Below are 12,739 nucleotides of genomic sequence, written 5' to 3' on the forward strand. Positions count from 1 at the left end.
GCTCTGGTTTGCTGTGCACCGGGAACAGAGGTGCCTTTCTGAGCTTCATCTCTCTCTCTCTCTCTTTCTTTCCCTCCTCTGTATTTGGCATGTTCTCTAACGCTGCCAAGCGTAGAGCTAATTTGCTACTAATTGCATCAATTATGTTATTAGCAACACAGCAGTAATATTGAGATTCTGCCATCCTGAGTTTTGGCCTGGGTTGGCGGAAAACATAAACAGCCTTATAATTCCCCTGGAAACTATTCTGGGGCCCTGCCTTCCTTCCTTCCTTCCTTCCTGGGCCCCTTAAAGCCACCAGCAGAGGGCTTCGTAGAAAGCAGAGTGAAATTTCTCCAGCGGGTATTGCCTTTAAGCTGGCATCCTCACTGAGCTCTGCCAACCCTGCCAAGCCAGGAGGCATGGCAGGATTCCCCCTGGGTCCTATCTTCCCCACTGCCTTCCAAGTCCTCGGGGGGGGGGCAAGCGCTGGCTCTCTCTCGACTGTGTACCAAGCTGCAATCCTATGGAGCCATAGCGATGGCTATTTCCTGCCTTTGGGACTGGAGAAAGACCCTCCCCCCCCCAAAAGCCATATTGCTGCCAGTGGCTTTGAGCGTCTTCCTAACCCCTGCCCCCTAACCCCTGGGGAACTGAGCCCCAGGGGAAGGGAACATGCAGAAAGAAGGTGCTTTAGTAACTTAAGTGACTTCTCTGGAGATTGTGGCCCAACTATCTCAGATGCAAAAAGGGGTAGGGGGTACCGGAGGCTTAGCCCTGGCTTATTAGGGGTGTTTGTGAGGTGCATCCCATTGCTTCCTCCCGTATCAGCTGCGTCCTTGAATTCACCCAGAGGGAGAAAAGGAAAGCGTTGCCAGTTGGCAGCAAGGGAGTGAGGCGAACCTGCCCATCACTTCTTAAGCGCAGGTAGCCCAGCTCCCTCTCCTAGAGACCCCTAGAGTTTTCCTCCACGCCATAGCTTGCCTGCCATACAATGGAAGTCTGATCCCATGGCTCTCAAGAAACGGAATTTGGAGAGTAGGACCTCGGTTCTAAGTAGCGAATTTGCGTCCCCATCAAAGCTGGGGCAGAGATTCTGGACGAATCAGGAGGGAGGGAGGGGCCGGGTTTAAAAAAAGGAAATAGCATGTCTCCTGGGGAAACTTAAAATTATTTTGCATTGGGCTGGCTTGGGAAAGGGGAGGTGTTTGTAATCCAGCGAGAGAACTTGTTGTGCCTTTGTCTTACGCCAAAACATGGGTGTTTGGCTGGGGAGACAGAGGCTTAGTACCTCCACAAATCTCTGCTGTCTGCTATGATCCCCTCGAACATCTCTCTCCCTCCCCCCCAATGCTAGGAGGCAGGATGTTTCTATTGTGTATTCAAGGGCTGCGGTTGTTGTGGTGATGGGTACTGGCCCTTCATAGCAAACATCCGTGGGAAAGGACCAATCCACCTAACACGGAAAACTCATATTCCAAAGGTGATCTCCAAGCTGCCCACTCAAGCTCTTACTTAACTTCATCACTTGCTTGGCCCCCGGTTTGATCTGCCGTTCCTCTATGTAAAAGTGCTTTGTAAATAAGTGAAAATAAAAGCAGGATGCGGGCGGGTGGGGGGGGGAAGAGAGAGAAGGTAAACTTGCCTGGTCTTGTATATAAGCATTCAGACGGTTGCTGGAAACTGTCAGTAAAAAAATAAAATAAAGCACAACTTATTATGCGCCGGAGAAATCACAGGGCAGCTAATCCTGCCTCTCCCCAGACCATTTGTAAAAGCTTCAGCTAGAGAATGCATGCGCTGTTTTCCCTCCCTTCCCCGAGCATATGCACAAACCTTCTCTCTTATATGATGCACACTTTAAAATATAGGATGGGGTTCACCTAAGGAACAACATCAGCACAAGCCCTGCACAAGGGTGTGAGCTTGTGCAACAGGACTTTTCCCTCCCCTGGCATCTTCCAGTATTGACCTGGGGGGGGGGGTCAGGAGAGCGCCCCCCACATAAAATAGGGGAGACACACACACACGGATAATTCCATCTGGCAAGGTTAGTGTTTGTGCTGATGAGACATTCACCATTGTGGGGTGTTGAATTCCACCCATGGTGTAAAACTGCTTTTCAAAAATGTAAAGTAGGGGATCCATTTAGGGTTCTGCATGTGTGTATTTTCCCAGCTCCAAATTTCAGTTTCCTGTGGCCTCTTGCTTTTTTATTTTTTTATTTTTAAAGTGGGGGGCAACAGAATCCTAGGCCTTTCTGCTATTGGACGAAGAGCTTCCCTGAAAAGGCCCTCTGAATTTAAGTCTCCAGACACTGTAGTTTGTAAGATCCTGCCATTATTAATGCTATGCATCTCATGACCCACACATTGGAACTATCTACTTAGTATGTTTCTCTCCACTATTTATTGTTTAAACCAGTATGTCATTACAACAATTATACTATAAATAAAAGAAGACAAAAACCATGTTATCAGCAGTCTCTCTCTCTCTCTCTCTCTCTCTCTCTCTCTCTGTGTGTGTGTGTATTTAAACCGCTAGCATCCACAAAACGATACACTTTTTTCCTCCTGGTTTTATAAGAGCTGGACTATAATAATAATAATAATAAAAAATCAGGTATAGCAACATCTTAACAACTCACTCTAAAATAACCTCAGCAAATGTTTTCTGCAACCTTTGAACAAACTCGTGTTGGGTAGGCAGTACGCAGCATTGCAAATACTTTTATTAGGCTTTGGAATATAAAGAACAATAAAATAACAAGTGACAGCAGTTTTACCCTACAGGCGCCAGAGGTAAAGAGATGCTGTTCTACCAATATAGTCTCGATATCTCAGCAGCAAAAATGCCTTGTGAAAAGGACTCTCTTAGAAAGTACAAACAGGGGGAGACTATAATGAGTTCTGAATTGTCCCTAGATCTTTTTGAGAATATGCACATGGGTATGGGCCAAAGCAAAAGCCTACCCCTTTGCACCTTGTGGGATTCGGTCTTAACACCCACATTTCCTTTTTGCGATTATGCCCTGCTGCTCTGCTACTCCCAGCAATTCTTGGGAAGCCGATTGGAAGGAAGTCCTGAATTGGTTGTAATTTTTCAGGTACAGAGCCGCGGCCGCTAGCCGAAAAGGACGCAGGGCAAAGCGCCGCGTCTACGCATGTGGAGCGGTTTGCGCTTAAGTGTGATTTAGCGCTTCTTTGTCGCGGACGTTCACCGGAATGGACGCTAGACGAGGCGGATGTTCGCGGAGGTATTACTGTAGTGATTAGGCCAAAATTTGGATCGGAGACCCGCAGTAGTATATAATGCTCCTTAGGAAAACATTGGGTACTAATAAATATTTGTCCAATACAAAACATGCCCATAGTAAACTTAGTTGTTGTTTTTAACTACTGGCTTGTATTCCCAACCTTATAGGGAAACTTTTGACACCTTCACAAACAATATTTTGTAATGCTCACCACATCCTGGCAGATCCCCATTGATCCCGTTTCACAGATATGGAACTGAGGCTGCAAAGATGCGATGGGCCCTCGTCAGAATCGGAACTTTGAATCCTGCCCTGCAAAAGACAATTGCTCAGATTCCCATTGCAAAATCTCCAATGGTGGACCTGAGCAATGGTGGACCCTGTGCGTGTGTTTAATTCCAAGTATGCCAACCTAAAAAACAAAAGTCAAAAATTAAAGAATCCAAGAACTCTGGCCAGGCGGGAGATCAATTTTAAAGTCTTCAAACAGTTTTATTAATATAGAAGCAAATTCCAGTCGAAATCAATTCCAGGACAAGGCCCTGTTTCGCTAATTCTTCCTCAGCTAGATTTGAATGGTCATGGCCACAGGCATACAGAGAATTGGTACACCTTGACGATGAAAATCTAGCTGAGGAAGAATTAACGAAACAGGGCCTTGTCCTGGAATTGATTTCGACTGGAATTTGCTTCTATATTAATAAAACTGTTTGAAGACTTTAAAATTGATCTCCCGCCTGGCCAGAGTTCTTGGATTCTTCAATTTTTGACTTCTGGGTATCACCAAGAACTCCAATTTCTACAGTAACCTAAAAAACAAAACAAAACAAAACTGGAGCACATATTTATTATGAAAGCTCCCCCCTTCTCTGAAAAACACAACAAAACCCCACTTGTGTGGAATGTTCTTTTCCACGTATACATGATTATCTTTTGTGAACTTGAAAGATAAAATGGCAGTGACGTCTAAAGAACCCAACGGATTGTTTGCAAATTCAAACTCTTGTCCCTGTTCTGAAAAAGTTGATACTTTACTGAGGGGAGTTGCAGTGAGCTTAGTGTGTGAGCCTGTCAGATCTCTGGTTCATGTAATCTTAGCCATGCACTCCCTTGATGACTTTGAGCGAACCTTTCTTTCAGCCTCAGATCCTTACCTAGAAAGCAATGTGAGAATTCCTGAGATAATTTGTGAAGTGCTTCGTGCCCCCAAATGGTGCCAGATAAATGCCAAGTATTGACAAAAGTTAAGAAATCTGGCAATTTCCAGGCAGAATTTCCAGGTCATGCATGCTCTCTGCCTGCCTCATGTTGGGAGGGCAGTTAAGAGCACGTGAATCTCACCTAGGGAAGCACATCTTACTTTTAAATTACGGAAATCTAGGCAAGTCCAGTCAAAGCAGTTTGAAAATAAAGGGATGCCCTCTAGTGGCTGGATTCTGTAGTTTAATGGCCTTGCATGTCTTTCCTGCGAGAGCCGAGCTTAGGAATTCGGCCTTGAATGTTTTAATACATACTACCAGCTTGCCTGACCTAGTGAGTCCCATGGATCTCTCGTGTGACTTCTTCCCAAATACACGTGCATTTTAATCAGACTGCAGAGCTAGAAGGACGTCATCCTTTTATCATCCTTGTTCCAAGGGCAAACTGAGCACTTCCATATCGGGTGGCTAAGAATTGTGCCCTGGGCAATGCAAGATAGGCAGGCCAAATCGTGGAACTGGACCTAGAACTCTGGCACATATAAACCCACTACAAAGTGAAAGTGGTGGGCGGGGGCGGGGGGGGGATGGGTTTGTGGGAGAGCCACTATTTGCATATGCTGTGGGGTTTTGTTTTCTAGGTAAATCTTGAGCTCTTGCAGACAGGTAGTTTGTGGGGGTTTTCCTATTGTATTTTGCTGCTGTGTTTAGTTTGCTAATTTGTGTTTTGATAGATGGACCCCTGTTGCTTTTGTTCTTGGTTTTATATTTGTAAGCCACTTTGAGCAACTGCCATGGGGTGGGTGGGTGGGGGAAAGCAGCATATAAATGTTAATAATAACAACACCGTATTTTCCTGCGTACAAGATGATGTTTTTTGCTTTAAAAAAAAATCCAGCAAACTTTTGGGGTTGTATTATACATGGATTATACAATTATATTGTATTATACTTCTGGCAAATAGAAGGGGAAGAAATGGAGGCAATGAGAGATTTTACTTTCTTGGGTTCCATGATCACTGCAGATGGTGACAGCAGTCACGAAATTAAAAGACGCCTGCTTCTTGGGAGGAAAGCAATGACAAACCTAGACAGCTTCTTAAAAAGCAGAGACATCACCTTGCCGACAAAGGTCCGTATAGTTAAAGCTATGGTTTTCCCAGTAGTAATGTATGGAAATGAGAGCTGGACCATAAAGAAGGCTGATCACCAAAGAATTGATGCTTTTGAATTGTGGTGCTGGAGGAGACTTTTGAGAGTCCCATGGACTGCATGAAGGTCAAACCTATCTATTCTGAAGGAAATCAGCCCTGAGTGCTCACTGGAAGGACAGATCCTGAAGTTGAGGATCCAATACTCTGGCCACCTCATGAGAAGAGAAGACTCCCTGGAAACGACCCTGATGTTGGGGAAGATGGAGGGCACAAGGAGAAGGGGATGACAGAGGACGAGATGGTTGGACAGTGTTCTCGAAGCTACCAACGTGAGTCTGACCAAACTGTGGGAGGCAGTGGAAGACAGGAGTGCCTGGCATGCTCTAGTTCATGAGGTCACGAAGAGTCGGACATGACTATCTCAGGAATATTTAATTGCTCATCTTCTAACATTGTGTATGCCATCAAATGCCAACAGTGCCCTCTATATTGGACAAACAGGCCACACCCTACGCCAAAGGATAAATGGACATAAATCTGATATCGGGAATCACAAGACAGAGAAACCAGTAGGAGAACACTTCAGTCTCCCAGGACATTCTATACAAGATCTCAAAGTAGCTGTCTTACTACAAAGGAATTTCAGAAATAGACTGGAAAGGGAAGTTGTTGAATTGCAACTCATTACCAAACTTAAAACCATGGAGAGACCTGGTCTGAACAAAGACATTGGATTCTTATCTCATTATACATGACAAAGCTATCTTTAGTCATCTCACCCCTTGCTTTTTCCTGTAAAACCAATTGCAGTCGTTAACAGGTTTTCCACACCTATCAGCCAATCACCCATTCCCACCACCCTTCTGAGTAATACCCCTCCCCACTCTCTCACTATATATAAGGGTCTGGTGACTTCTGTTTCAGTGTATCTGAAGAAGTGTGCGTGCACACGAAAGCTCATACCAAGAACAAACTTAGTTGGTCTCTAAGGTGCTACTGGAAGGAATTTTTTAATTTTTTATTTTGTTTTGACTATGGCAGACCAACATGGCTACCTACCTGTAACTGGAACATGGTAAGTCATGGTAACACCTGCCCCTAGCACCTAGGGTTGCGATCTCTGCAGTTGGGACGGGTGTTAAATGGGGTTAAAGAAGAGTGAGGGTTAATTAGGGAGAGAAAGTTGGTGCGGTGCTTGGAAGAGGAGAAGAGAAGAGGCGGTGAAAAACTGGAGAGAAAGTGGTCTGGCAAAGAAAAGGAGAGAAGGGAACGAACCAATGAAGAGTAGGCAGCAGAAAGTACAAGTGAATTCTGACTGAGAAGACGAGAGGCAGAAGCTGCCACCCAAACAGCAGCCATTATCAGACATCGTACACCTACCTCAGGGGTTCCCAAACTGGCCTCAAGCTTCATTCAGGTGGTGTTTGGATTTGTGACTGAGCACGGCAAATGACACATCCATTGCGTTAAATACTCTCCTTTATTTTTGATTGCCTTTTGTTTGTTTGTTTCTTATATATTGCCTGGCACTTAAAAATATATATAAGAAATGAAAGAAGCCATCAAAACACAATTAAAGATCCTGCAGCAGCTAGCATAGCACATTACAGTTGCTACCAGAGAAATCATTAAGTGGTCCACAAAGACCCTTAGCAATTTTCAAGAGGTCCCTGGGAAAAAGAGGTCTGAGAAACCACTGACTTACTTCACATCATTGACCCAATGAGCCAAGCGATTCTTTGGGCCCAGTGACCGGTAATTGATTTAGGGTTGGGACATTATTTATTAATAGTTACAGTTGCTCATTTATTGGACGCGTCTAGTTGTTCTCTGATTTTATGAGATGCTTTGATGCCCTTTGACTCTTTAAGTGATTGGTCAAGATCCGTCCTGCCTCTTTCCTGATAGCAAGAGCCTTGAACCGTTTGCTTTCCCTTCCCACTTCCTATAAACCCGTTGTCTCCATCTGCTAGGGTCTCAGGACAAACCTGGGCACCTGAACCACAGAGATATTTGGGGGCCCAAATCTGACTCACATCAGGCACCCTTTTAGATAGGGACATGGTTCAGCTCAGAGACATGCCTCTGGAGCTTTTAGTGCTCTGATCTCCTTCGCATGTGGTCCCTATAATGCAGGCATAGGCGCAAACGGCCCTCCAGATGTTTTGAGACTACAATTCCCATCATCTCCGACCACTGGTCCTGTTAGCTAGGGATGATGGGAGTTGTAGTCCCAAAAAATCCGGAGGGCTGAGTTTGCCTATGCCTGCTATAATGGATAGGATATCCAATGTTGGTGTTTATTATTATTTCTTCTTAAAAAAAAAATTATTAGGATTTATAAAGAGAAAAACAAAGCATAATAACAATTTTTTTTTACCAAAATGAAAACATTGATCTAAATACAGTAAGAACCTAGAAAAAAAAAGACAGAAAAAAAGCAGGAAAAATAGAATAGGTGGTTTTTATTTCTTTAAAAAAATCTATTTGGGAGGGGGGGAGGTAGAATGGTAGTCACTATGTGACATTCTGAATGTGTATGTTTATGTCTTTATCCAGTTCTAAAATTTAAATAATTTAAAATTTAAATACCCCTCTCTGGGTTTTTTTTTTTGCGGTGAGCATGTCCAAACTGATTTTTTTTAAAAATTATGACAACCAAGTACAAGATTTGTCCTAAATCCATAAAAATAAAAATAAAAATCAAGTTAAAAATATTCAAAATTAACAGCTTCCTATTAATATGGGGGGAGATTCCCCTCCCCCCACAATAGAATAAAGACCGCAGCTGGTTCTAGCAGCTGTACCCCAACCAATACTGTTCAAGCGCGAGCCAGGGACACTTAGTACTATTTGTATGTGGAATCACCCACGTCACAACTTTTCAGCTGCAGCTCTGCAGGAATGGCAGATGCAGCCTTCGCTAATCCCTTCCCTCAGAGAGAGCACAGGACCAAAAGAGAAAACTCATCCCATTTGTTAATCCCGCTGTCCGTCTGCTGGCTTGCTGGGGGGGGGGGACTAGCTCTACAGAGCTCATCTCTGCACATACAAACCCAAGCACGGTGGGTACCCTTTTGCCTTGTTGACCTACCTGCAGTTCATCCAAGCAGCAGACGACACCTGCTTGCCCTGGCTGCTCATCGCTATGGGCTGACAAACCCACATCAGTTCATGTCCCTGCCAGGTTTCTAGATGAAGCCACTTGGAGCTCCTCCACCAAAGGGATTACAACCATGTTCTCTGTACACAATTCATCATCAAATTCAGCCGCTGTAAAGTCTTGAATGACCATGCATGTGTTTCCAAGTACTTGCCCCTCACTGCAATCGCTTTTAAATCAAGCCCTACATTTTATCTGAGGCTTGGATTGGCAGAGGGATAAAATGAAATTGCCTTGAACGCTTAGTGTTGTAGTTCCCCCCTCTCTGTATGTTATATGGCTTTATGGGCCTTTTATGTGTACTTCCAGAGCACTTCTTTTTTAAATGTACAGGGGTATATTCTCCACCCCCGGCCTGCAAGTGAGTGAAGTTCCGTGACGATAGTCTGTCTGGAATGTTTCTTCACTGAGGTATGATTTATTTAGGACATTTACAGTGTGTCCTCCCTTCCTTCTATCGTGGAACGCAGTGCACAGTACAGTGGAACCTCGGTTCTCGGACGGCTGAGTTGCAGAACAAATCGGCTGCCGAACGCCGCAAAACCCGGAAGTAATTTTTCCGGTTTGCGAACGTTTCCCGGAAGCCGAACGTCCGACACGGCTTCTGCTTGAGTGCAGGAAGCTCCTGCAGCCAATTGGAAGCTGTGCTTTGGTTTTCGAACGGTTTTGGGAGTCGAACAGACTCCCGGAACGGATTAGGTTTGAGAACCAAGGTTCCCCTGTACAAGGTTTCTCTGGCAGTCTCCCTCCAAGCACTTAGCAGGCCCAGAGCAGTTTAGCTTCAGCAAGGTTGCTGCAGCAAGTGCCTTCAGACCACAAAGCATCAGGGAATGAGGACATTTCCATCTGAAACCCCTGGGTATTGCAAGGTGTAATAAGAGTTAAAAGGGGTCGTTCTCCGGAAGGGAACCCGGACCTCTAGGAGAGCACAATTGGAAGCCCTTACCGGCTAGTAAAATGACAGAGACCAGACCAGAATTCTAGTGAAAAGCAAGGCGGTTGGTTAAGCCTGATCTTTATTAAAAGTTGTTGCAACAGGGTGCTCCCCACACACACAGGAGGACCCAGAGCCATGAGTGCAAGCCCTTATATAGAAATTTTAAATTGCCCGCCCTGGAGTCCAAGATCACCCCCAGAAACATCATACATACATCACAGAAGGGATGTAGCCCAAGACCACCACCCCAGATACATCATACCTACATCACAGAAAAGGCGGTCTACAATAGAAATCTGAGTGCGTTGTTTTGGCAAGTTACCTGATTGCATTATCTGGGTTTTGGCCACTCTTTTGTGGCGCTGTGGGTTAAACCACAGAGCCTAGGGCTTGCCGAACAGAAGGTTCGAATCCCCGTGACGGGGTGAGCTCCTGTTGCTCAGTCCCAGCTCCTGCCCACCTAGCAGTTCGAAAGCACGTCAAAAGTGCAAGTAGAGAAATAGGAACCGCTCCGGCAGGAAGGTAAACGGTGTTTCCGTGCGCTGCTCTCGTTCACCAGAAGCGGCTTAGTCATGCTGGCCACATGACCCGGAAGCTGTACGCCGGCTCCCTTGGCCTGTAACGCGAGATGAACGCCGCAACCCCAGGGTCGGACACGACTGGACCTAATGATCAGGGGTCCCTTTACCTTTACCTTTGTTATTATAACTACTTAGTTCCTGAATCTAGGTAGCAAGTCACAGGCTCACACCCTGTTCATATCTTGAATGTGCCCTTAAGAGAGGATTTGTGAGGACAGGATTTGTGAGGAAAGAGGCAATGGGGAGATTTCCCACTTTGACCTTTCAGAGAAATATTTTAGGTTAATTTGTTCAGGACCTAATCTGTGGGGTTTCAGACATGTGGTTTATATATACAGTTATGAAATTTTAATTTTTTTATATATGACCTTAAAATTATTATAACACAAGGACTGTGTGCTCTTTTAGTCCCAATCAATTTCATTTCCTTCCAAGTGTGAAAAGTCACCAACCACTTGTTCCGTTTCGTAACTGACTAAATTTTAGCCACGAATATAATACTCGGATGCATATGCAGAGCAGGGGAAAAGAAGCTTGCTCCATCCTCAACCTTTTCGATATTTGAAGATGGCTATCATGTTCCCTCTAAGTCTCCTCTTCTGCAGGCTAAACATACCCAACTCCCTCACCTGTTCCTCACAAGGCTTGGCTTCCAGACCCTTGATCATCTTGGTTGCCCTCCTCTGCACACATTCCAGCTTGTCAACATCCTTCTAAAATTGCGGCGCTCAGAATGGGACACAGTTCTCCAGGTGTGATCTGACCAAGGCAGAATAGAGCAGAACTATTACTTCCCTTGATCTGGACACTATACTTCTGTTGATGTAGCCAAGAACAGCATTAGCTTTTTTTTTTTTGCTGCTGCATCACACTATTGACTCATGTTAAACTTGTGGTCTAATAAGACCCCTAGATCCTTTTCATGAGTTCCGCATCTTATATTTGTGTGGCTGGTTCTTCCTGCCGAAGTGTAGAACCTTACACTTGCCCCTGTTGAAATTCATTTTGTTTGGGCCCAGTTCTCGGATCTGTTAAGGTCATGTTGAATCCCAATTCTGTCTTCTGCGGCATTAGCTACCCTTCCCAGTTTTGTGTCATCTGCAAATTTGATGAGCGTTCCCTCAATTATTTTGTTCAAGTTGTTTATAAAGACGCTGAACAACAATGGGCCCTAGATAGAACCCTGTGGCACACCACTTGTCGCTTTTTCCCAGGATGATGAGGAACCATTAATGAGTACTCTTTGGGTTCGGTCAGTCAACCAGCTACAATTCCACCTTAGAGGTACCTCATCCAGTCCACATTTTCCAACTTCTCTGCAACAATATCATGGGGGACTTTGTCAACAGATTTACTAAACTTAAGATACACTGCATCCACAGCATTCCCCTGATCCACCAAGTTTGTAACATTGTCAACAACAACAAAAAAAGAGAAATGGTTAATGGTTTTAAAAAAGGTATATTCCGTCTTTCCCCTCCACAAAGGAGTTGCCCAAAGCAGCTTGCTGGCTAAGAAGAAAACCCAAAGCAGCTTACAAATATAGTAACAAAGACAACAACAACAACAATCCAACCATTAAAACACAAAGTACTGAACTAAAAATAAATGTTACTTTCAGCATCTTTCCCTTTAGTTCAGGTGTGGGGAACCTTTGCCTCTCCAGAAGTTGCTGAGCTACAACTCCCATCACTCTTGGTCATTTGCTATGCTTGCTGGGGCTGATGGGAGTTTTAGTTGCACACGTCTACTTTAGATCTTCCCTCAGCTAAATCTGTCTGTCTCCTTCGATCTGTCTTTCCATGTGGGCAACAGAGTCTACAGGCCTAGTCAAACAAGTATTCTACCCTCCTCCCAGGGAATCAACAACATGCTGCTATCTAATTCTCCCAAAGCATTACGGCAGGGGAGCTGAACTTCTTTTGGCCTGAGGAAAATGTTCCCTCCTGGGCACCTTCCTGAGGACCGTATGTTACCGGTGGGAAGGTGCAACCACAAATGTGAATTTTAAGATGGACTAGTTGTTTCTACACGGTTTCCTCCATTTAAGGAAACAAGGATGTAGTCGAACCAGGCAAAAACACTTGGGCCAGTGAGGGATGTCGTCTGGGGAGAGGGTATGTGGCCTGAGGAGTGTCCCAGAGGCCAGACAAAAAAGGCCTGGAGGGTTGCATTTGGTCTGAGGTTCCTTATCTTTGCATTATGGGAACCAAGCAGATCCAAAAGTTTCCAGGGATGAACCATATGAACTGGCTATGTGTCCTGGGGGGGGGGGGAGCCGTGAGTCCACAAGCTCCTTAAATCAGGCAGTTAGCAGGCAATGACAATGGCTTACTATCCATGCCACCAGCAACACAAGATCACCAGAATCCTGCCCTTTGCAGAGGGGCAAATCCAACATGTTTCCTTTAAACGATGTGTTGGGCCCTAAGGTTGACCTGGAAAAGATGAAGTGCGGAGCAAAACCAGAG

This window comes from Lacerta agilis, chromosome 2 (genome assembly GCF_009819535.1).
Source record: "Lacerta agilis isolate rLacAgi1 chromosome 2, rLacAgi1.pri, whole genome shotgun sequence".
NCBI classification, from domain to species: Eukaryota; Metazoa; Chordata; class Lepidosauria; order Squamata; family Lacertidae; genus Lacerta; species Lacerta agilis.